At 36.5% G+C, this 27,479-nt stretch overlaps 1 non-coding gene across 1 annotated transcript; it reads left to right on the top strand.

Moving 5' to 3' along the window:
* The first annotated feature begins 16,386 nt into the window (after positions 1 to 16,386).
* TRNAK-CUU (transfer RNA lysine (anticodon CUU)) lies at positions 16,387 to 16,459 on the top strand. Its single transcript has one exon. It is a non-coding gene; the product is annotated as a tRNA-Lys (tRNA).
* The last annotated feature ends 11,020 nt before the right edge of the window (positions 16,460 to 27,479 follow it).

The following is a 27,479-nucleotide window of genomic DNA, read 5'->3' as shown; positions in this document are numbered from 1 at the left end:
AGTATCATCTGCATATGAAATGAGTTTTCCTGTTAATGGTAATTTAAAGATATTATTAACATATAATATGAATAGAAGAGGGCCCAATATGGTGCCTTGTGGTATTCCAAAGTCACTTGTGTTCGGTTCACTGAGAGTGTTATTTATTTTTACATATTGACTTCTAGAGTTCAGGAAACTTTCTATCCACATTTTGGCATTATCTATAATTCCTATTTTGTTAAGCTTGTAGAGTAATTTTTTGTGACTTATGCTGTCGAAGGCTTTCTTTAGGTCTATGAATATTGCAAGAGATTTTTTGCCTTTGTCTAGTGCTTGATGTATTTTTGTTGTTAAATCTATGATTGCGTCCTGTGTGCTTATTTTTTCGCGAAATCCAAATTGTTGGTCACTCAATATATTATTAGTTTCAATAAATTTTAGCAGTTGCTTTTTTGCTACCTTTTCAAAAATTTTTGAGATATTTGATAATACTGATATAGGTCGGTAGTTATTAATTTATTTAGTATCACCTGATTTAAAAATCGGTGAAATAATAGTTTTTTTGTAAATAGATGGAAAGATTCCTTTTTTAAGACTATTATTTATGATATGTGTAATAGGTTTTTTCAAAAAGTTAAGATTTTTTTTCAGAATTTCAACGGTTATCCCATCAAAACCTGGTGCGGACTCAGTTTTTAGGTTTTGTATTATAACAACAGTTTCTTGTTCGGTTATCGTTTCGAATGTTTTTACCGTTTTATTTAATGAAGCTACTGGAATTCCTGATGTGGTGGTATTATCTATGTTGTTAGTTATTTCGTTTGCGAGATTTTTTCCGACATTTGAAAAAAAATTATTGAAAGCATTCGCACATAGTTTTGGGTTATCAGAAACTTGCATCATATTATTGTTAATGTGTAGCTTTGAAATGTCACTTGTCTTTCTTTTTTTATCAATTATTTCATTTATTGTATTCCAAATTTTTTTACCACTGTTACCTGAATTTAACATCTTTTGTTTGTAGAATTCTTCTTTGGTCATTTTAATTAGTGCCGTTAGTTTATTTCTGTATTTTTTAAAGTGTAAAATAATCGAATTATTTAGTGGGAATTTTTTTGTAAGTTTAAATAATTTTTCTTTTTCTCTAATGGAAACCACTAGACCATGGGTAATCCATGGTTTAATTTTTTTGAATTTTTTTTAATATATTTTTTTGTGTATTTCACAGCTTGAATCTTTTATATGCTTTTGTAAGATGTCATGAAATTTTAAAGCACTATTATTTACATCTTCTGTGCAGAGTATAGATTCCCATGTTTCGTGAGACAGTTTTTCATGAAGTATTTGTTGGTTTATCGATATTTTAGGCATGTTAGATTTATTACTATTATTAATGTTTTGTTTTTCTATGTTAAGGTTAAGAATACATGTATGATGGTCCGTTATGTTGTTTCTCCATATTATTGTTTGAAGATTATCAATGTAGTTGGAATTACACCATATGTGATCAATACATGATGGTATTTGATTATTAAATTCTCTAGTATATTTATTAATACAGGGTTTGAAATTTAAAGCGGTCATCATGTTAATATAATTGTCCTTTTCAATAGTGTGATTATTTTCAATAATGTTAATATTAATATCGCCAATTAGAAAATTATTTGTACATTTATTATTTAAAATAATATTATTCAATTCTCCAATAAAAGTGGATATAACAGCAGAGTGTGTCCTGTATATTGATATTATTTGTATAGGTAGTTTATTATTAATGCTCAGTCTTATAATAATACAGTTTGCATTAGTCATATTCGTTTCAGTAAAGAGTACGTCTTTAAATATCGTCTTCGTGTATATAACAATACCACTATTTTTGTTAATATAATGTGAGCTCTGAAAGTAGTTGTAATTGGGGAGAGTTGGGATGATTGAGTTGGTGTTTAAATGTGCTTCAGTCAGTATGATTATGTCAGGATATTTGTTTAATAAATTTAGGTTTACTAGAAAATGATCAAAATTTTTCTTTATGGATCGTATGTTTAGATGCATTACGGTAAATGAATCTGGAGTCGTTTGAAGTATTGTGTTACAGTCATTAGAGTTGTCACAAATTACATTTTTTACGTAAATTTTTTTTTCCAGATGTTGAATAATGTAGTCATCCATTTCTAGTTTTAGCAAAAGGATTAAATAATATATAAGCGTTTGATGCAATTTTGTTCAGTGAAGCGAAGGAATATATTTTAAAAATATTATGATATTGGTAATCGTATTGTATATAGTTTTTAAACGGTTGTGAAATGTTTTCTTTAAACACATTTAAAGTTTTGAAAAATTTAAACGATATTATAATTTGTAGTATACAATGAGAGTTTTTCGTAAATGGAAATAAATTGATGTGTAAATTATTGGGAATTAATATACAGAATTTTATATAAAGTACTGAAGGTATATTATAGTTTTTATAATACAATCTAACTAGTAAATTAGTTTTATGATATAGTCAGAATTCTATTTTTTCCAAAGCTATTTTAAGCATTCTTTGATAATATGGGCAAGCTTTATTATTTGCTAGGTGATTTGTTGGTATTTTTAATTTGAATCTTTCATTTGTTGTGGCACAATTTTTACATTTTGGAGAAGTTTCCTTATTTTCACAGTCCTTGTAGGAGTGGTCTCCTGCACAGTGCATACACGACATTTTATTTGTTACCTTTTGAAGGCATCTGCTTGATGTGTGCCCAAATTTAAGGCAAAAATAGCAGATGCTTTCGAGACAGTTTTGTCATATTATCAAGAAACACTACCCGCAACTGCTGTTACGAATGTTATAACGAGTGATTCAAGAAATGTACTAGTGTCCCGAGCACCGTCGAAAACTTGCAGATTTTGCCCATACAACACAAAAAAAAGAAGCACCATAGTTTGTCATATTTGTCAAAAATCTGTATGCAAAAGCCACAGAAAAGAAAAAATATATATTTCCTGCCACAATTGCGATGCAATTTAGATTATCAATTTAATATATTTGGTTTAAAATTTTTATTATTTTTAATTTCCCTTTATTGTTTTGTTCTTACATAATTTTGCTGTTATATTTAAATATAATGCATGTGGAATTTTTAATGTTTAGTTTCTCAATATAATATTTCTTTTTACACATTTGTTTATTTCATTTAAAAAAAAAAATTAAGTTTGAAACCCCTGCAAGACTGGCAGCGTAAACACGGAAAGCTGTGTGCGTGAGTCCAGCGCCCATCACAGGGGCGTACAACTCCCGTCTGACCTTGTAACCCTGATGGGAGGAGTTATTCCTAACCCAAATTCTTATAGACAAAGCTGTTGTGGCTGAAAGCACAGATCTCATTGGCTCAGAGCAAAAATTGTAGTTTGATCTCTCGCTCTCTACCATAGCGACTTATGTAACAGAAAGAGAAGCTAAGCATGGGTTATGCTGCGATAAAAAAATAACGATAATTTCCAAGACGCCATTTCGAAAGTTGAAGCATGAAGTCAGTTGAAGTTTTTAGCGTAAATATTTTGAATTTTCTTTCAACCATCTAAAAATAATGTTGCGTGCTAGAATTCTTCAAGGTGCTAAATTAATGCTGTGTTGTGTTAAAATGTGTTATCCGGTCTATCTCCACCAATTGAAAGAAGGACCCGAACCCGTTGTTAAAAATACAGGTACTAATCTCTCGTTCTTTGATACAATGTTCCTGATTCCTGAATGTACTTCATTGTCTAATAATTTAATTAATTTTCCTTTTCAGACCTATCCGTATTCCGACGCAATACTATAACACGTATTAGGATGCTAAAACTGCTAAACAAAGCCACGATTACATCAAACAAGGTCATTTAAACCTCTCCAGAATTGCATCATGTAAGTACCTTATTCAGATTTCCAGCATTTTCCATAATGTTTGCTGAAGACAAAGCTGTGGAAATTATATGAAACCCTCGCAGGAGAATTTGAATAACTTCTGGTGCTGTGGCAATAATAATTAACACTTAAATTTGTTACTCTTCAACTAATATTTATAAGATGTAAGTGACCTACAGTACCCTTCAACAGTGTGGAATCCTCATTTGAAGGAATATTCTGAAGGTATACACCTAATTTATTTTGCAGTGAAACTCGCTCAAGAAGTTTATTTTCGCTCCCTACAAATTCTGCAGAAACTGCATAAAACGCGATTTTTTCCCATAACAGAAAGTTCAACAGTGAATTAATCCATTACCATTAATGTTCCATTTTTCTTAAAATATTTTTTATTAACTTTATCCATGAAATTTATTAAATATGTGTACAATACTAGAATAGTGTAATCATTTGTCTCAAATTTTGTCTTTTTCTAGGTAAGACGAAGGGCATTTTGAGCTGCATTGGTCCGACGACAGCCCTTTCTCCCAGGAAACAGAAGACGCACAAGAGGAGATTTTGGGGACCAGACGGCAACTGCGATATGTATAACATTTGTATATATATTACAGACTTTTCTGTAGGCCCTTTTAAGTTTAACAATTCCGTAGTACATTATTTTGATATTCTCATAAGGTCTCGCCAGCGTTAGCAATTTTATAGCAAATTTATATCGACTTTTCTCTGCTTTTTATCAATATGTGTCAATGCATGTTATATTTATCTAAACCTTCCGGAAGAAATTCTCTAAATGATGCTGAAAACCTTATCGAAATCAGTCGCATAGTTAAGAAGAACTAAGCGCACAAACAGACAGACGCTAATGTCACTTTATTTTTTACTATTTATAGATAATGGATTCCACCACAAATTGTCAGTATCCAAAATAGAAATATTAATAACATGTTCTTAAATTCTATTTCATAATATCTTTTGTTGTTTTACAAGCTATATTTCTTTACAAGCTTTTATTATGTACACGACTTTTATTTCTTATATTATGGTTTATGTATTATGATTTAAATTATACCATGTAAAAGTCAAAAGGCGTTACTATTACTTGACATAATTAATATCTTTCAACACGTTGAATATGTATTTTGTTTATATATTCTTGTATTTTTGTGCAAGGTCAAATTAAATCCTATTAAGTTGTTGCAGTAAGACTGGGTTCGATTCCTAGTTGAGACCGTTACTTTTTATTTTTCTGTGTCTTGTTCTGTTTCATGTTTTGTTAAGATATATTAGTATTATCTTCTACTTCAATGATAAATCAATGCTCAATACATCGGTTGTACTGACCCTGTTTTGTATTACTGTCCATTGTCTTTTTGAAAATAAAAAAATATTTTGATGTGTGCATAGCTGTGGGTTTTTTTTATTTTCCTTTTCCTGCATTCCAGTATTTTTATTTTTTAAATATAATTTTTTTGGGCTAGTGAATGAACGATGTTAGCTGGGTGCAGGTATATTGTCTCTGTTTGCGCTTTTTTTAAATGGCCTTGAGATTTCTTTATGGTCCTTTTTATATTTACCTGTCTGGACCAAGCGACCGTTTTATCTGTGGTCGTCTGTGGTTAAGGGGGTGACGAAATGGGGCCATACAAAAATCCCGAAGATATCGATCTAGAGAGTGGTTTATTTATGGTCATTGGGACAAAGAATCTCAAAAGGCCCGTTCGCATTGGTCGAGTAGTTTAGTCAAGTAGCGAGTAATTTAGTAACTGGACACGTGCGAACACCATAAATTTAGTAGAGTAGTTTAGTCAGCGATTTAGTCAAGTCAATCCATTCTGTTCTATTTTTTCGGGCGAGTAGCGTCCCTCATCATGTGTCTATGGCAGATTTATAGAGTTTATCGATGGTCTATTGTCACTGGCTGCATTAGTCAGTGATCAGTATAGCGAGTATAGCATTAGTAGCCATCAAAACACGCCAAAATGTCTTGTCGTTGGAGCGAAAACGCTACTGTCAAATTCGTGACGTTGTATTTACAACACGAATGCTTGTGGAATATAAAGTCGCCCCGATATAAGATCAAACAAATCAGGGAATCAGCATACGCTGAATTAGAAAAAGGGATGAATATTCCTGGATTTGGTGATAGGGAGATAAGAGCGAAAATTAAAAGCATCAGGTTAGTGAAGTTTTTTTTATTTATATGGTATATTACAAGTGCCTGTATTATTATAAATTTATGTTAAAGTAGTAGCAGAGTCATTAATCATTAATAATTTCTTTTCAGATCTACCTACTCACAGGAGTTAAAAAAATAAAGGAGTCAAAACCCTCCGGTGCCGGAACTGACGCAGTATATTCACCATCAGTCAAATGGTTCAATCTATTAGATGGATCCCTCAGAAACATTAATACAATGTTAACCCATTGGCCTCAAACGACGCCATCCTGGCGGGTCTGGTGTCGTCGGCTTAAAAACGAAAAAGGGATACATTATTGACATCTGTGTTTAAAATTTTAAATGCCAATCGCTCTGTAGATAATTAAGCATTCATTTCGTAGTAATTGGCAGGACTCCGTTGGTACAGTTTTTTCCTGATATTTACGATTGAAATTTTGTTATATTTCAGCGTCATTGAATTTTTTTTTAAATAGCGTGTGGTTCGGAAATTGACAAGCTTGTTCGTAAAATGCGTAGTGGGCGGCTAACATCAGCCCAAATTGAAATAAAATATATTATGGTCATAAGTATGATTAATGTAAAACTTTTCTTAATCCAATTATAAAAAAAAGAAAAAAAAATGGGTTTTATGAAAAAAAATATTTTTATATCCTCGTTTAATCATATTATTATTATTTTTTAAAAAACTGCATATATTTTTTGCATACCTTAATTCAATGAACGAGTAAATTTAAAAAAATCGTTTCGTTTGTATGTTTAGTTTAAAAGTTATGTAAGATTTAGTACACCACTGCAGATTTAAAACTTCGGTACAAAACAATTCGGAGGCCAATGGGTTAACAGAAAGTGAAAGCAACTTGGCAAGTAGGTACATTTCAATTCTATTCTATCGTTTATACATCAGTTTTTAATGTACCATTCTTGTCTGCCAAGGTACCGATCCATCGTTCACAAAGTAATCTGCATATCTTTCTCGAAGATCTGTAGACCTTCGGGATGAACGATTGGACAGACAACTTGGTAGTGGTTCCAATCCTTGAGGCTCTGGCTCCACCCTCCAATTACCAGGGATAACAGTTCCTGAATCAAAATTGTCTTTGTCTACTGTATATTCCAACTGCTTGTTCTGTAATTTTGTCTCTCTGAGCCAATTATGTAAAGCGCAACACGCCTTTACAATGCAAACAACCTTCTCAGGACTGTAGGGCATCGGTTTCTCAAACACTCTGAATCTGGCAGCTAGTATACCGAAAGCATTTTCAACTATTCTTCTGGCCCGAGACAATCGATAATTAAAATTTTTTTGCTTTGATGTTAATCGATTTCCTGGGAAAGGTTTTAAAAGGTATTCTTTCAAGGGAAATGCATTATCTCCAACTAGTACATGCCCTTCTGGCAGAATACCGTTTTCTAATGCTTGATACAAACTACAGTTTCGAAATACGCCTCCATCAGAAACCCGCCCATTACATCCAATGTCTATATAACTGAAGCAATATTTATGATCTACAACTGCCATTAAGACAATGCTGTTTGTCTCTTTATAATTGTAGTATAAACTTCCTGATTCAGGAGGTGCTTTAATGACGACATGTTTGCCGTCGATTGCTCCACAGCATCCAGGAAAGTTCCATTCTTTTCGAAATCCGTTCTCAATGATATTCCAGTCTGTGGTGGCGGGAACCTGAAAAAAGATTTATAATAATGTATACATTCGATATAAACAACATTCTACTTTATTTTCAGGAAGACATTATACACACGGATACAGATACTGAGGAAAGCAGAATTACTATGAATTCTTTTCGTGAACCCGTATCTAAACCCCCTCCAAAAAAAAGCGGCTTTCCCAACTTTCGAGTATGGTGAGTCAACTAAAGGAGATAACTGAGGTTGCCAACTCTACAGAAGAAGACGAGTTTGAGGTCTTCGGCAGACACGTCGGCTTACAACTGAAATCTTTGCCCTTGCTATTGGCACTTGAAACCCAGGAATATATTCAACTGTACATGAACAGAATTCGACGCCAACACCTTCAAAATTCAACTGAGCAAAATAGATTCACCAGGATAGTCACACCAGTATCAAATGATTCGCAAGACTCTCCATGTAGTAATACTTCGTATTATGATGATGTAATTTATTTAGATGAGCCCCCAGAAGACACATATGAAATTGAAACACATGAAAACCATGACATCGAATAACTTTAATGTAAATTTTAATATTTAAACCATGTGAAAATTAATAAATGTTTCTCAAATTATATTTATAATTTATTTAGAACCGTTTTAGATACAGCTATAATTATAGCGGGATGGCCTATTTTAGTGGCTATTTCAGTGGTCGTTCCATTGGGAATTTATGGCGAATGATATGCTGAAATAAGCCATCTACTATATTTGTAGCTGTGTGAAACAGCTCTTAATCTTACCTTGATAAATTCCTTTAATGATTCATAGATAGCTTCACAAACTTCTATAATGAATTCCGAAACAGTTGATTTTCCAAGTCGAAAGAGATGTGTGATTGTCCTTAAACTACATCCTGTAGCAAAAAAGTAGAGAACTGCCTGTAATTTGGTTTTTGCGGGAATTGCACTTCTGAAAAGGGTATCCGTGCGTTGAATTTGTGACTGCACTTTCATTAGAAGGAAATTAAAACAGCTTTCAGTCATTCTCAAAGTCGCTAAGTATTCTTTCGGATCTTCAAATGCCATTTCCTTCAGAAGAGAATTTGTAGCTCCTAATGCATCTCTTCTATTAATCCATTTTCGTATCCATAGTTTTTTCACTTTCGTCTCACTAATTTCTTCCTCCACCTCTTCTAAAATATCCATTACAATCAGCTTAATTAGCCTATTTACTTTGTTGCGTTGCAGCCCGTTCATCTTACAATTTGACACTTCACTCGTGAAATCTACTCGACCAATGCGAACGCTTTTTGGTCAGTCAAATGGCGAGTAGCGAGCTACTTGACTAAACTACTCGACCAATGCGAACGAGCCTTTAGTCCTGACCAGTGTTACCGAAGCTCCCGATTTTTCGGGAGATCTACCGATTTTTCACTTCATCTCCCGATCTACCGAAATGGCACCAAAATCTACCGATTTTTCGGTGTTCTCAGCGATTTATCGTTTCTCGTCGATTCTTTGTTTATGGTCCGCACAACAGGCAAATAATTGTCTATGGTACCGAGTTGCGGCAGTCTGTATCTGGCTTCACTGTGTGCGCTTTACTACGTTTACATACAATATGCATACAATCATTCTTGTCGGCCGTCGGCCGCCCATGCGCCGACTGCTTTTCCCGCTTTCTATGTGGAAGGACCCTATTGATTGGTATTATTTTTATGCTTTCCGGCAGCACATTATTATTTTTTATTCCTTATAGTTATGATATTGTTTTGTAATATGTTTTCATTATCATTATTATTTTGGTAACACATTGTTTATTATTTATTTTTTTTTTGTATAAATATTATTGTTTTTGATATCTTTGTTTTACTTTGTACATCGTACAAAAAAAAGGATTGTTGAGCAGTGATAGAAATGCGGAGTTGTATACTGCGCTCACAGCTTTTTGGGATAATTTTTGAAGGATTCTTCCCAGATAAGAGATTCTACTGCCCAATTGTCTTTTGTATACACTCAGCATGCTTGTAAAGGTTTAATTTTAATCTAATATAACTCCATTTATAACAATTTCTGTATAATTTCATTAACAATTTTAATTTGGCCCATGCACTTTCTTTTTGTTTTTGATGATTCCACTGAGATATTTGTAGGTATTTCTTAATAAAGGATTAAGGATTACTAAACAGTGTACCTACCGTTATCAAGCATCTGTCGCCAGGTGACAGGTGTTTTGAAAAAGCCCATGAGGTGGTTGATTGGTTCCTAAATAAAATTAAAATTCATAAATTTTTTTGTTTCATTTAATTGTACACATCCCGATGACGAAGGTCGTTACTTGTATGAATGTCGCTCACTTTTAAAAGTAAGTAGGTATTACATGATTTTTGACGTCTCGCAAAGTGACAGGTGACAGTCCAAGGTCGATGTTTCACAAAAATTTGCGCCGAGTTGCCAGACGTAAAATAAGTCCCCGTTAAACGTTAGGGCAAATTGCGTTATTCCACGGGCAACATCTACAATAATCATATTGACGGCGCTGCTTATGGGTTTTTTCGTTAGTTGTTAAGGTTATGCTTCGGAATAATAAAAGGGATTCGTATTATTGACAAAGGAGAAATTTTGTTAAAATAATTCTAGTGATCTCCCGATTTCTAAGAAAATCTCCCGATTCCTCACGATTTCTCCCGATTTTTAGGCGTAAATTCTCCCGATTTTGAATTTTTGAGTTCGGGAACACTGGTCCTGACGTGTGCGGCTAAGGAGGTTAATAAATCAGTTTCTTCACACAGTCGTTTTGAAAGGGTGGGTCCCCTCCAATTGCCTAATAATATTATACAAGACGCAATTGCAATGAAATTATCATTAACCTAGAAGGTCAGTTTCCTGATAATTATTATAATTGACTTTGACTTCATTACTCTCTATGAATAACTTTACTAAAATATTTTGTCAACACATGCTTTCCTTTTATCCCTTTTCCATACTCTGTTTAACACACGTTGTTAATTTTATCATCTTATACTTGTGATAGATTTTGGTTAGTGGTAATACCAATTATTCATCGCTATTTGATAGCAGTCGTTGTTACCAATCAAACTGACCGACCACGGTTCTTAAATTAGTTCTATGGAATACTCAAATACATAATTGCGCTATATCTAACGCGAACTAGCTTTACTTTACCCAATCGGTACACCTAACTTAAGTAATCTATTTGTGTGTTTTGTAAGGAACGTTTAAACTAATACATCAAACTAATACGTCAAGACGTCAAACATTCTATTTTAAGTCTAGTATTCCAAGGGCATTGGTTAAAAATAATCGCAGATTACAGATATTTGTTAAAGGCAGAACTACAATACGGTTTTATCTTTAGTTATTGAGTTATCTAGTTACCTGACAATCGAAGACAATTTTTTTAACCGTTTTCAAACTTCTTAACTTCAGTCTAAGATACAGTCGCAATTATATCCACATTTCGAATTAGGTGTTTTGACGACTATACGACGTCATTGGTTTGACAAATTATTCCAAGCGAAACCAAATGTTCAAAGCTTATTCATATAGTTCCGTTACATTACAACTATGTTCTGTTTCAGGTATGTTTGTTTGGGCTTGAAACAATTACCAAACGCTACCACTGCAGTGCCATGGATCTACTAAATCCAGAGACTGTTACGATCAAGACGGAACTAGGACCCCAGGAAGGAGGCGGAGGTGAAATTTCAAATACGGATATAGATGTCGACCTCCCAGATGTAAAGAAGGAATGTTTGCAATATGCGGAAAGTACGCAGACAGCCAGTTAGTTGCAATGCATATTTACAAAATATTAAACTCGGATGTTCAGAATCCATGTCCTTTATGAAATATCGTTCAAACAGGACAATTGCGTGTTCACTACTTCCTCTCTTGTTGCGTATAAGTATATTTGGTATTTACCTTATCACTCCTTTGACGCCGAACAAACTCCGCACTTAAGTTACTCAAATCACTGAAGCTGACATCTGGGAGCATTACTGTTTCTTAAATTAACCTAGTCTCTTGGGATGGTTTGTGTCACTGAATTTGAACAATTCAACAAATTTCAAAGTTCACTTTCAAGTTCTTTTCAACATTTTTTGTACATCGATCTGTTGCAAGATCCATCTTGGTCAACTTACACCAGAACAATAAATCACTATACAAACCAACACAAACTATTCACAATACCCGAGCCAAAAACAAAGAACTTCTTCAAACTCCTTTTGCTAAAACCTCATTCGGACAAAGACATTTTAAAAACATAGCTTGCAAACTATACAATACACTACCAACTACGATCAGACAATTAGAAACAATGACAAAATTTAAACACGAAATAAAGAAATGGATTGCAATCACAGGGCGTCCCACTATTGCAAGCATATGTAAACCAAATTTCACATAGACAACAAGTACTATTTACACACGACCAAATTCAAACTTAATTAAAATGATCTATTTATATTTTCCCACATACTAATAATGAACACAATCTTAACAGGATTAACCCAATCGTTCTTTTGATTGTATTGAAATTATTTTGTATTATTTTTATATTTTGTATTTACCCTTAGTGATATTCACTTAACTATATGTATATATATCGATGTACTCTATATCTGTCTCGACACAGGTTTACTCTAGTGAGACAGGCATCGAAAAACCACTTATAAAAAACTTTATATAGATAAATAAATTAAATTAAAAAATCGATGATTAATAAACTTTATTTAATTTTTTCAGGTTGCTTTAAAGTGGAGTCTGTTACCAGCAAGGCGGATCTTCGACCCCGAGAAGAAAATAGAGGGGGACTTACTTATACGGAAATTGACATAGACCTGCCGAATATTAAAAAGGAATGCCTAGAACGTTCTGAAAGAGTTAACCAGAGAGCAGGTAAAATCATTTTTTTAAATAGTTCGGTGAATCTATACAAAAGCGGCCCAAACTGGAAATTCTATATGCTTATAAAGCATATAGAATATTTATAAAGCATATAGAATATGAATTTTCGCAGGTGAAAAGAATCTAATACGGGAAGTATTTTTACAAAAGTTGCACTTAATCCATTATGTCTCCTAAACTAAAACAAAACGTCAGAAAGTTATTTCCATAAATAATTCAACAGTACCCAAAAATAATGTCATATATAACTATTTACTATCTTCAATAGTTAAGTAAATTCGAATAAGATTTGTAAAAATAAAATAAAATTGAATTATTTTGCTAAATTTAATAAACTCATTCCTAAGACAGAAAATAAATTAAATTTCATGGAAGATTGTAATTTGAGAAAAAAAAAGTTTTTGATGCTAAACTACCTCATGGATATCGTGGAAAAATAAATATAGTTTTGTCATTAGAAATTAACGATACATTGATTCATGTTTGAATTGTGATGCAGGCAAGACATTTGCTTGTGTACGACGTCCTCTCTTGCCGTATTTACACATATTTGGTATTTGCCATAAAATATGACTTTGCTGGAAACTGCTAAACTACACCACACTTTAAGCTTGCTGAGTTGTTTTTTGTAAATACCGCATCAAAGTCAAAACTGCTCCGTACCATCTTGGGGCAATTGGAGTATGTTGTGAGGCTGATGGTAAAGGGAAGGGGAAGGAGATAAAGATGTGGAAGTTGAATAAACATGGCCAAAGCTATTTCAGCCACGTTTCATTGGAAAATTATTTTCATAAGAATATATCTATACCTAAATATTTTTAATCTATTTATAGTTATATTCTATCGGTATTTTATATGTTTAAACCCGGGCGATACTTAGAGTATCTTCAACTTAGGGAAGTCAAAAGTGAGATTTACCTGGCTATTCACCTCTTGTCACCAAACACGGCCAAAGCCATATTAATCAACATTTCAATTGTGACTTGTGTCTTTACTCCTGGACGATACTCAGAGTATCTTCCACTCAACATCCACTGCAACGTGGCGCAAGAAGGTTGTAAATTATTTTGAAGGATAAAATTGTGAAATAACACAAACTAATCGAATAATATTTAGTTGAACCCCGACCACCGGATTACTAATCGAGAGCCTTACGGCTCGAATTCGGAAATCGCCATTTCTACCATAAGGTTCCCGGTTTTTTACCTCATCTTATTTGGAACATGAACATTTTTTTTGTATTATAATGCATTTATCATAAATAAATATTGTTGGAAGAAAACATCATTCTATCGACTTTTAACTAGCCAACTACAACTGGAGGTGCTCAAAATGGTTTTCCGTTCTTGAAGGATAAGTATGGGAATGCATGGGAAGCAGACATCTGGGGTCATTCCGATTTCCTAAATTAACCTCAAAGTCACAAATTCACGCTTCCATATTGTTAATCAATTAAATCTTCAATCGTAAAAACATGTTTAAATTTCAAGTTAATTTAATTAAAATAATACCTTTTATGTATATCAATGTCCAACGTATGTTTCGTTTCTTTGTTATTCTAGGTAGCATTATTATGAAGACTGTTTCCAACAAGGCAGAACTTCGACGCCGAGCAGAAGATGAAGGGGGATTTTCTTACATGGAATTTAATAAAGACCTACCGGGTGTTAAAAAGGAATGCTTAGAAGTCTTTGAAAGAATTACCCAGACACCAGGTAAAACCATAAGATTTAGATATTTCTGCTCTACTGTTTTTCTACTTTTTTATGAATTTTCTAATGTAAGTGGAGATAATAAGTTACACTTAACCCTTTTTGTCCGTATTCTTTTCCAGATTTGTCGCCAGATCTTAAGACGCATCCTAGGGGAAACTCCAGCCATCCTATGTCAAATTTTAAACCCCAATTTCGCACTCATACTGGAGAAAAACCATTTTTATGTTCTGAGTGCAACTATTCATCTTATCGGAAGGGCGTTTTGATGAGCCACATGTTGACTCACACTATAGAAAAATCTTATTCATGTTCTTTGTGCAACAATTCATTTACTCAAAAGAGCAGTCTGACCAGTCACATTCTGACTCACACTAAAGAAAAACCTTTTTCATGTTTGAAGTGCAACTACTCGTGTACTCAAAAGAGATTATTGACGAGCCACATGCTGTCTCACATTGCGGAAAAACCTTTTAAATGTTCTTGGTGCCACAATTCATTTACTCAAAAAGGCCTTCTGAGTAGCCACATGCTGACTCACACTGGAGAGAAACCTTTTTCATGTTCTGAGTGCAATTATTCATCTCATTGGAAAAGCGCTCTGATTAGCCACATGTTGACTCACACTGGAGAAAAACCTATTGCATGTTCTTGGTGCAACAAATCATTCACTCAAAAAGGTTATCTGACGAGCCATATGCTGACTCACACTGGAGAAAAACCTTTTTCATGTTCTTTGTGCAACAAATCATTTACTCAAAAAGGTCATCTGATCAGGCATATGCTGATTCACACTGGAGAAAAACCTTTTTCATGTTCTGAGTGCATTTATTCATCTCATTCGAAAAGCGCTCTGATGGGCCACATGTTGACTCACACTGGAGAAAAACCTTTTTCATGTTCTTTGTGCAAAAAATCATTTACTCAAAAAGGTTATCTGACGCGCCACATGCTTACTCACACTGGAGAAAAACCTTTTTCATGTTCTGAGTGCAATTATTCATCTCATTGGAAAAGCGCTCTGATGAGCCACATGTTTACTCACACTGGAGAAAAACCTATTGCATGTTCTTGGTGCAACAAATCATTCGCTCAAAAAGGTTATCTGACAAGCCATATGCTGACTCACACTGGAGAAAAACCTTTTTCATGTTCTTTGTGCAACAAATCATTTACTCAAAAAGGTCATCTGAGTAGCCACATGCTGACTCACACAGAAAAAAAACCTTTTTCATGTTTGAAGTGTTACTACTCATGTACTCTAAAGGGAAATTTGACGAACCACATGCTGACTCACAGTGGCGAAAAACCTTTTTCGTGTTCCAAGTGCAACTATTCATGTACTCAAAAATGTCATCTGAGTAGCCACATGCTGACTCACACTGGAGAGAAACCTTTTTCATGTTCTTTGTGCAACAAATCATTTACTCAAAAAGGTCATCTGAGTAGCCACATGCGGACTCACACTGGAGAGAAACCTTTTTCATGTTCTTTGTGCCACAAATCATTTTCTCGAAAAGTTCATCTGATCAGGCACATTCTGATTCACACTGGAGAAAAACCTTTTTCATGTTCTTAGTGCCACAATTGATTTCCTCGAAAAGGTCATCTAATCAGGCACATGGTGATTCACACTGGAGAAATACCTTTTTCATGTTCTGAGTGCAATTATTCATCTTATTAGAAAAGCTCTCTGATGAGCCACACGTTGACTCACACTGGAGAAAAACCTATTGCATGTTCTTGGTGCAACAAATCATTTACTCAAAAATGTCATCTGAGTAGCCACATGCTGACTCATACTGGAGAGAAACCTTTTTCATGTTCTTTGTGCAGCAAATCATTTACTCAAAAAGGTCATCTGAGTAGCCACATGCTGACTCACACAGAAAAAAAACCTTTTTCATGTTTGAAGTGTTACTACTCATGTACTCAAAAGGGAAATTTGACGAACCACATGCTGACTCACAGTTGATAAAAACCTTTTTCGTGTTCCGACTGCAGTTTTTCGTGTTCTCAAAAGAGATATTTGTATAAACACGTGCGTATTCATTATTATGCCCGGATATCTCAGTCGGTAGAGCATGAGACTCTTAATCTCAGGATCGTGGGTTCGAGCCCCACGTTGGGCGCCATTGTAATAGAATAATATGGCTAAAATTAATAAAGAGGCATTGGTGCGCTATTGTTACAGAGTAATACACAACACAAAATATCACTTATAGACCGGTCAGACAAGCGTACGAAGAAAACATAAAAACTCCGACGATAATCACTACCTTTGGACAAAGACACCATAAATACCACGCTATTAAAGCATTCAACAGTCTTCCACTTGAAACAAAAATTGAGGAAAGTAAAAATAAATTCAAACACAAAATAAAAAAATAGATTAAAGAACAAAAAGACAATATTACCAAAATTCTATAACATAAAAAAATAAAACATATACACGCAAAACAAAAAAATATATAAAACACGCACAAACACATAAATGCCGATTTACATTCTCTTTTAATATTTTTCTTTTAGTGTGATAATTATATTTTAATTTTTAATCTTTATTTTAATGTTGTTTTTCTTCACTTTTTTCAAATGTATTAATTCTTATATTTTAAAATGGGGGCCTCAGCACGTGTTAACAACCCAGTAAGGCCAACATTACTGAATTAAAATATGAAATATTGTAAAATAATGTATGAACAATAAAAAATAAAAAAAGGATCATTTATGTTAATTATGCCAATTATGCTATTGTAACAGAAAATATAAGTTAAGAACAACAAATACCAATAATACCATAGTTTGAGGTAGGTGTGAGATAGATAGTATTGAAACAACTTAAGTATGTCACAAGAAATCATTTATTGTCAAAGAACGAAACAATGATTATTTTAGTTTTTATTTAGGATTTGATTTAACCAGAACATGAGACTCATAACTTAGGATAGATAACAATTTCTCAAGGTGTGTGCTTCGAACGAAGATCACTAGCACAGTTGGAATTAAATGGTAGCAATTTTATAAGTTAGTTAGTAACAAAGAAATAAAACGATTATAATCTAACCTGTTTCATAATAGGGCGCCATGCGACTCATAGATTTGTTCTGCAAAATTTATAAAGGATAACGTGATGACCAGCGATTACAACAGATAGCTAAACAGGAACAATATGTCCGCAAGATTCCTCCCATAATGTCTCCTGGAGAAATCGCTCCAATCCTTCTAGTTTTAAAGTGTTTCCTTGACCGCCGCCCGTTTGGTACTAGAAGTGAGTTGTTCGCGAACGAGTCGGCTCAGTGAGCCGGATCTCTACACGGATCCGTAAGATCCGGTTCCTAAATCAGCCGCTCACTCGTTCGCGGATCAGTAGGGACTCAAGCCTGGTACACACGCAAAGCTCACATCAACAGATAATATAAAGCACAATAGCGCTCGCCATACAATCCCATACAGACCCGACACACGTAAAAAGATAACGCGCTATAAGTGTGGTTCTGAACTTCGCTAACCGAATTTATTTTACGTAACCGCTCCCGACGCGATATTTGAAAAGATATGCGTCCCCCTCTCCGCCGTAAAAAGGAGAGGGGGTCATTTTAATTACGGAGCTACCAACTAAGTTCCGTGTTCCCTTTGACAGCCATGACATAAGCGGCCTAATAATGCATTTCTTATTTATTATGTTAGCTCATATCGTCATGTGTGCTAGTAAATTTAGAAACATAAAAGACGTGCTCAAGCTGTCAGTAAGTAAAGTTGTCACTTTGACAGATGAAATTATGTTCCTCGGCCGCTCTCGAATTCAACTGACCCCCTCTCCTACCATAGGAAGAAATATTTGATAGCGTCGTGTGTCGGTAGAAAAGATGATGCGCTGTACATTAACTTTTGATGTGAGCTTTGCGTGTGTACCACGCTTCACCCGTTCGGGAACGTTGAGCCGGTGACCCGCTTCACTCGTTCGCGAACGGTGAGCCGGTGACCCGCTTCACTCGTTCGCGAACGGTGAGCCGGTGAGCAGGTGACCCGCCATACCCGAAGAGCCGACTCACCCGTTCGCGAACGAAGATTCGCATACATCGTTCAACGGATCTCACGGCTCGCGGGTCACTACTGAGGTACTGATCGAATTGATCATAGCTACAACATAATAATAATAATATTGGTATTCCCGCTTGGATAACATTTTAGTTGTTGTGTCGGCACTTATTTAGTTTACTATAACAGGAACAAGGACGAGTTATATTATGTTCATTGTTTATTTTCAGTTAATCATTGATATCTAAATAATCGTAAAAAAAAGTAATGTTGGTGTTGAGTACTTACATGAACCACGTTTTTAGCTATTATTCTCACACCGAAGTATTTTGTTTCACAACACATTTTTTATATTATTTTCACACTTATTTAGGACACAATTAATGTTAAATAGATTTGTTTATTTGAATTGTTCTATATTTTAATACGATTCACCAATTGATTTTTAAAATTAATTTAAAGAAATTTTTCGATAGTATTAACATATATTATAGATTTTAATTTAAAAATAACACATCTGACAATTTTGAGGATTTCATTCTGGACCTTTTTTGGGTGAGAGTTTGACCTGCTTTCGAAAATATTCTTTCACAGGGCACTGAGGTTGCTGCTATACATAGGTAGTCTTTTTTTTAACTAAAGCCGGGGGTAAATAGCTTTTCTTTGGTGCCACCAGTCTAAAAGAGAGTCCTCGTGGCGATAGATGAGTGGTTAAGATATGTATTTGTCCAATTCTATAATGCCTGCAGCGGTAGAATTATGTGAAACTTAGTACTAAAAATGATTTTAATCAATGAATAAACAATTGTAACTGTAACCTCACAATGTTGTAATAGTGTTGAAGCATTTTTCTTCTATGTAAGTGAACTATATTATTAAGAAAATGTATTTTATATAAAGTCAACTAATGGTGAATGTTGATAGATTTAAATAATGTCTACTACCTAAAAATATTATTATCTAGTTACCGCTACTCATCAATAGATGGCAATAAGTCAAAAATTCCAAAACAAAATAATTTATATAGCTAATAGTCAACAGATGGCAATACAAACAATTTTGAATGATAATCTGTAAACACGGAGAACGAAAATAAAACTACTTGAAAAAAATCCTGACCCATCTACAAAATCATGTATGACCGCAAGATCTAAACCAGCGCGAGGAGGGAATGTCTTATGATTCTTACAATGATAGCGAGGATGAAGAAAAGATAGAGGCATGTAAGGAAAATAATGCCCTGACAAACGCACGAATAAAAATAAATTGAATAAAGGCAACGATCATAGAAGGTAAAGGAAAGATAATAATAAGCCAATTTTTTTTTTGTAAATTAAGGCATGGACTCATTATTCGACATTTTAGCCCATTTAGTAGCCGAAAACAATTAAATGAACGGTGAACAAAAAATATGAACGAAGTTAAAAAAATTATACAGGAAATTAATTCATTGTTTGTCAACATGAGACATAAAAAATATTGTTCCTGAAACTTATGCATAATAAGATAAAAAACCACGAGCCCGTTGTAATAACCAAACCAAAAAATAAAGATAATGAAGAGAATAAGGAAACTGAAAATGAAATATAAGTGTTGGTTTTTTTTTTTTGTTTTTTTTTTATAAATAAATTTAAGATAAATCAAATTTAATAATTTTATAATAATTATTAAGTTCTGCAAGTATTTCTGTTAATTTTCCAGTTTTTTATGTGACAGCTCTTTCGGCTTTTGAGGCCATTATCAAACTGTCTTTGATTTATCTTAAATTTACTTAAAAAAATTAAATGGAGTTCTACAAATTAAACACCAAAACAATAAATAAGTGTTGGTACCTAGCATTATTACCGACACCTTTCCTTTTGATCTCCTTTATGAATAACCAAACCAGCCCAAGTTGCCGCTTGTGTTATCAGTGATAAGTGCGAACGTGGAGATTACCGGTTCCCAAATCATCGTAAAGAGTGCCTGAACAATTTTTGTATGTTTATTTCATAACGCTACCCAACTTTTAAAAGACATTGAATGAACAATAAATTAGAATTAAGAAAAAGGACAGTTAATTTTAAGAATTATAAATTAAGACTTGTATTAAACCTAGATTAAAACGAATCCTCAACCTTATACACTTTTTTTTTAATAAATGTTTAAAAAAATTGTAACTACGTAACTTCTTTTTATTTTTACTCGTTCCTCCTTTTCTTTTACATGCATGGTGTTAATATTAGACTCCCCTAAGTAAAGTTGTATCAACTGTTTTTAAGAGATGAGATTAGTTCTATAACTTCTGGTAGTGGGAGTGAAAGGAAAAAGGTTTTAGCTGAGGTTAACGACAGGTATTGTTTGCAAGATCTTTCTCCGAGTCGTTGTTTTTGGCTAAAATATTTTTTGCTAAGTTAGGTCCGATATTTTTTCCGGGTCAGAGTTGACGTGTATTGTTTGATCTTCGATATTAATCTTAACAATGGGTGAGTTGGTTTTAATTATAATGGCAATATCTTTAATGATATTCCATTTTTTTTTGTCGTCGGAAGCTTCACTGGTTTGTTTTTGGTAGTATTTCATTTTAACGTTGTCAATTATTTGTTACAGTTATTTCTATAGCGTTTGAAGAATAAGAGAGATGCATAATCGTTGGGATGTATTCTACAGGCGCTGTGAATCTTATCACGCTTTCTGATACAGTGGAGAATATCAGCAGTGTGTTCCGTCACGCCGGTTTGCTTTTGACAGTCCATGTGCTGACCAATAGTATGGTCAAATTATGAACTGTACAGTTTGAATTCACACACGTCAACTATAATCACGAAGTGCCGTGAGCCGACAAAGGCGGGCTTACTACCCTAAAAATATATATTATAACACCTCAAATATTATGGTCAACTATTTCCTAAGCATATAATAACATTTTCTAGTAAACCCAGGTTCAAAAGTAACTAGAAAAGGAGTCGGTTCCATATCGGTTGCAAGTAACTGGAACCGCAGTACCAACCCATTTATATGGCGGGTGAGTTATTTGTAAATAAAGATTTAAAAATTATTGTAGCAGAGTAAGTACGATTATACAATTACTAGATGACATGTACCCGGCGTTGCTGGGGGTTATCCTTAGGAGATAGACATATACCATCGCAGACTAGCTGACATGTACCCGGCGTTGCTGCTGGTTATCCTTAGGAGATAGACATATACCATCGCAGACTAGCTGACGTGTACCCGGCGTTGCTGGGGGTTATCCTTAGGAGATAGACATATACCATCGCAGACTAGCTGACGTGTACCCGGCGTTGCTGCTGGTTATCCTTAGGAGATAGACATATACCATCGCAGACTAGCTGACGTGTACCCGGCGTTGCTGGGGGTTATCCTTAGGAGATAGACATATACCATCGCAGACTAGCTGACGTGTACCCGGCGTTGCTGGGGGTTATCCTTAGGAGATAGACATATACCATCGCAGACTAGCTGACGTGTACCCGGCGTTGCTGGGGGTTATCCTTAGGAGATAGACATATACCATCGCAGACTAGCTGACGTGTACCCGGCGTTGCTGGGGGTTATCCTTAGGAGATAGACATATACCATCGCAGACTAGCTGACGTGTACCCGGCGTTGCTGGGGGTTATCCTTAGGAGATAGACATATACCATCGCAGACTAGCTGACGTGTACCCGGCGTTGCTGGGGGTTATCCTTAGGAGATAGACATATACCATCGCAGACTAGCTGACATGTACCCGGCGTTGCTGGGGGTTATCCTTAGGAGATAGACATATACCATCGCAGACTAGCTGACGTGTACCCGGCGTTGCTGGGGGTTATCCTTAGGAGATAGACATATACCATCGCAGACTAGCTGACGTGTACCCGGCGTTGCTGGGGGTTATCCTTAGGAGATAGACATATACCATCGCAGACTAGCTGACGTGTACCCGGCGTTGCTGGGGGTTATCCTTAGGAGATAGACATATACCATCGCAGACTAGCTGACGTGTACCCGGCGTTGCTGGGGGTTATCCTTAGGAGATAGACATATACCATCGCAGACTAGCTGACGTGTACCCGGCGTTGCTGGGGGTTATCCTTAGGAGATAGACATATACCATCGCAGACTAGCTGACGTGTACCCGGCGTTGCTGGGGGTTATCCTTAGGAGATAGACATATACCATCGCAGACTAGCTGACGTGTACCCGGCGTTGCTGGGGGTTATCCATAGGAGATAGACATATACCATCGCAGACTAGCTGACGTGTACCCGGCGTTGCTGGGGGTTATCCTTAGGAGATAGACATATACCATCGCAGACTAGCTGACGTGTACCCGGCGTTGCTGCTGGTTATCCTTAGGAGATAGACATATACCATCGCAGACTAGCTGACGTGTACCCGGCGTTGCTGCTGGTTATCCTTAGGAGATAGACATATACCATCGCAGACTAGCTGACGTGTACCCGGCGTTGCTGCTGGTTATCCTTAGGAGATAGACATATACCATCGCAGACTAGCTGACGTGTACCCGGCGTTGCTGCTGGTTATCCTTAGGAGATAGACATATACCATCGCAGACTAGCTGACGTGTACCCGGCGTTGCTGCTGGTTATCCTTAGGAGATAGACATATACCATCGCAGACTAGCTGACGTGTACCCGGCGTTGCTGCTGGTTATCCTTAGGAGATAGACATATACCATCGCAGACTAGCTGACGTGTACCCGGCGTTGCTGCTGGTTATCCTTAGGAGATAGACATATACCATCGCAGACTAGCTGACGTGTACCCGGCGTTGCTGCTGGTTATCCTTAGGAGATAGACATATACCATCGCAGACTAGCTGACGTGTACCCGGCGTTGCTGCTGGTTATCCTTAGGAGATAGACATATACCATCGCAGACTAGCTGACGTGTACCCGGCGTTGCTGCTGGTTATCCTTAGGAGATAGACATATACCATCGCAGACTAGCTGACGTGTACCCGGCGTTGCTGCTGGTTATCCTTAGGAGATAGACATATACCATCGCAGACTAGCTGACGTGTACCCGGCGTTGCTGCTGGTTATCCTTAGGAGATAGACATATACCATCGCAGACTAGCTGACGTGTACCCGGCGTTGCTGCTGGTTATCCTTAGGAGATAGACATATACCATCGCAGACTAGCTGACGTGTACCCGGCGTAGCTGCTGGTTATCCTTAGGAGATAGACATATACCATCGCAGACTAGCTGACGTGTACCCGGCGTTGCTGCTGGTTATCCTTAGGAGATAGACATATACCATCGCAGACTAGCTGACGTGTACCCGGCGTTGCTGCTGGTTATCCTTAGGAGATAGACATATACCATCGCAGACTAGCTGACGTGTACCCGGCGTTGCTGCTGGTTATCCTTAGGAGATAGACATATACCATCGCAGACTAGCTGACGTGTACCCGGCGTTGCTGCTGGTTATCCTTAGGAGATAGACATATACCATCGCAGACTAGCTGACGTGTACCCGGCGTTGCTGCTGGTTATCCTTAGGAGATAGACATATACCATCGCAGACTAGCTGACGTGTACCCGGCGTTGCTGCTGGTTATCCTTAGGAGATAGACATATACCATCGCAGACTAGCTGACGTGTACCCGGCGTTGCTGCTGGTTATCCTTAGGAGATAGACATATACCATCGCAGACTAGCTGACGTGTACCCGGCGTTGCTGCTGGTTATCCTTAGGAGATAGACATATACCATCGCAGACTAGCTGACGTGTACCCGGCGTTGCTGCTGGTTATCCTTAGGAGATAGACATATACCATCGCAGACTAGCTGACGTGTACCCGGCGTTGCTGCTGGTTATCCTTAGGAGATAGACATATACCATCGCAGACTAGCTGACGTGTACCCGGCGTTGCTGCTGGTTATCCTTAGGAGATAGACATATACCATCGCAGACTAGCTGACGTGTACCCGGCGATGCTGCTGGTTATCCTTAGGAGATAGACATATACCATCGCAGACTAGCTGACGTGTACCCGGCGTTGCTGCTGGTTATCCTTAGGAGATAGACATATACCATCGCAGACTAGCTGACGTGTACCCGGCGTTGCTGCTGGTTATCCTTAGGAGATAGACATATACCATCGCAGACTAGCTGACGTGTACCCGGCGTTGCTGCTGGTTATCCTTAGGAGATAGACATATACCATCGCAGACTAGCTGACGTGTACCCGGCGTTGCTGCTGGTTATCCTTAGGAGATAGACATATACCATCGCAGACTAGCTGACGTGTACCCGGCGTTGCTGCTGGTTATCCTTAGGAGATAGACATATACCATCGCAGACTAGCTGACGTGTACCCGGCGTTGCTGCTGGTTATCCTTAGGAGATAGACATATACCATCGCAGACTAGCTGACGTGTACCCGGCGTTGCTGCTGGTTATCCTTAGGAGATAGACATATACCATCGCAGACTAGCTGACGTGTACCCGGCGTTGCTGCTGGTAATCCTTAGGAGATAGACATATACCATCGCAGACTAGCTGACGTGTACCCGGCGTTGCTGCTGGTTATCCTTAGGAGATAGACATATACCATCGCAGACTAGCTGACGTGTACCCGGCGTTGCTGCTGGTTATCCTTAGGAGATAGACATATACCATCGCAGACTAGCTGACGTGTACCCGGCGTTGCTGCTGGTTATCCTTAGGAGATAGACATATACCATCGCAGACTAGCTGACGTGTACCTGGCGTTGCTGCTGGTTATCCTTAGGAGATAGACATATACCATCGCAGACTAGCTGACGTGTACCCGGCGTTGCTGCTGGTTATCCTTAGGAGATAGACATATACCATCGCAGACTAGCTGACGTGTACCCGGCGTTGCTGCTGGTTATCCTTAGGAGATAGACATATACCATCGCAGACTAGCTGACGTGTACCCGGCGTTGCTGCTGGTTATCCTTAGGAGATAGACATATACCATCGCAGACTAGCTGACGTGTACCCGGCGTTGCTGCTGGTTATCCTTAGGAGATAGACATATACCATCGCAGACTAGCTGACGTGTACCCGGCGTTGCTGCTGGTTATCCTTAGGAGATAGACATATACCATCGCAGACTAGCTGACGTGTACCCGGCGTTGCTGCTGGTTATCCTTAGGAGATAGACATATACCATCGCAGACTAGCTGACGTGTACCCGGCGTTGCTGCTGGTTATCCTTAGGAGATAGACATATACCATCGCAGACTAGCTGACGTGTACCCGGCGTTGCTGCTGGTTATCCTTAGGAGATAGACATATACCATCGCAGACTAGCTGACGTGTACCCGGCGTTGCTGCTGGTTATCCTTAGGAGATAGACATATACCATCGCAGACTAGCTGACGTGTACCCGGCGTTGCTGCTGGTTATCCTTAGGAGATAGACATATACCATCGCAGACTAGCTGACGTGTACCCGGCGTTGCTGCTGGTTATCCTTAGGAGATAGACATATACCATCGCAGACTAGCTGACGTGTACCCGGCGTTGCTGCTGGTTATCCTTAGGAGATAGACATATACCATCGCAGACTAGCTGACGTGTACCCGGCGTTGCTGCTGGTTATCCTTAGGAGATAGACATATACCATCGCAGACTAGCTGACGTGTACCCGGCGTTGCTGCTGGTTATCCTTAGGAGATAGACATATACCATCGCAGACTAGCTGACGTGTACCCGGCGTTGCTGCTGGTTATCCTTAGGAGATAGACATATACCATCGCAGACTAGCTGACGTGTACCCGGCGTTGCTGCTGGTTATCCTTAGGAGATAGACATATACCATCGCAGACTAGCTGACGTGTACCCGGCGTTGCTGCTGGTTATCCTTAGGAGATAGACATATTTTTTTTTTTTTTTTTTTTTTAATATTTTTATTTATTTTATAAAATACAGTATAATGTTTAAATTTACATAGTTAGAGCATATTTCAATAAAAATAAACATGTTTACCTTTACAAGAGTCTAAAACTCGTGTGTAAAGGGAAAATAATAAAAACTTAACATACATATGTAAATAGAAGAAAAAAAGAATCATAAAAACATATAAAGTGAAGAGATTTTAGTTTTTTTATACAATAATTTATAAAATAATATAGTGAGATATCATCGTCATTCTAATTCGTTAAATTATTTATTGTAGTGAAGTTAATTTTATTTTTAAATTTATTAAAGTCCGGTTCTATGCTCATCTCAGTCGTTAATTTATTAAACCATACCACTCCAGTGTACGTGTAATAGTGTTGTGCAAAACTGGTATGCATTAATGGAGTCCATAAGCGACCCATTGTATTTTGCCTATTGCTCTCGACACGAACCATGGCATGGTGTGACTTCTTATACAGATCTTTATGGATTTGAAGTAGCGTATTTTTCGTATATGTATTTTTTAGTGATGGGACTTGAAAATCTTGGAAAAGTTGTAAGGTTGGGTAGTCTGATGGTTTTTTTATTAAAATTTTTATTAACAGCCTTTGAGTGATTTCCAGCGGTAAAAGTGATGATTTGTAAGCTCCCCCCCACGCAACGATACCATACTGTATTATTGAATGCGCTAGAGCGTAGTAAATATTTTTAAGAATTTTTAAGTTAAGTATATTTCTTAGACTAATAAATATGTAAATGAGTTTTCTTAATCTATTTATGATATTGTTTATGTGAGTTTTCCACTTAAGTTGACTATCTATTATTACACCTAAATATTTAATTTCATTTTTATTTTCTATGGATAAACAGTCATTATTTTGGCAAGTAGATTTTTTTGATATGCATTTTTTTGAATGTATTTTAATATTTAATGTAATAAAAGGGTTTATTTTGTTTATACTAAAAATTATATAATATGTTTTTTCAATATTTAATGTTAATAAGTTTTTATCAAACCATTCTTTTAACGTATTGATATCATTGTTAGCAATTATTTCAAGTTCATTCAATGAATTCGCTTGAAATATAATTGCAGTATCATCTGCATATGAAATGAGTTTTCCTGTTAATGGTAATTTAAAGATATTATTAACATATAATATGAATAGAAGAGGGCCCAATATGGTGCCTTGTGGTATTCCAAAGTCACTTGTGTTCGGTTCA

The sequence above is a fragment of the Hesperophylax consimilis genome, unplaced genomic scaffold, assembly GCF_061612785.1.
Source record: "Hesperophylax consimilis isolate HC1 unplaced genomic scaffold, BYU_Hcon_1.0 scaffold_36, whole genome shotgun sequence".
Taxonomy (NCBI): domain Eukaryota; kingdom Metazoa; phylum Arthropoda; class Insecta; order Trichoptera; family Limnephilidae; genus Hesperophylax; species Hesperophylax consimilis.
This window is presented reverse-complemented; position numbering and strand designations above follow the sequence as displayed.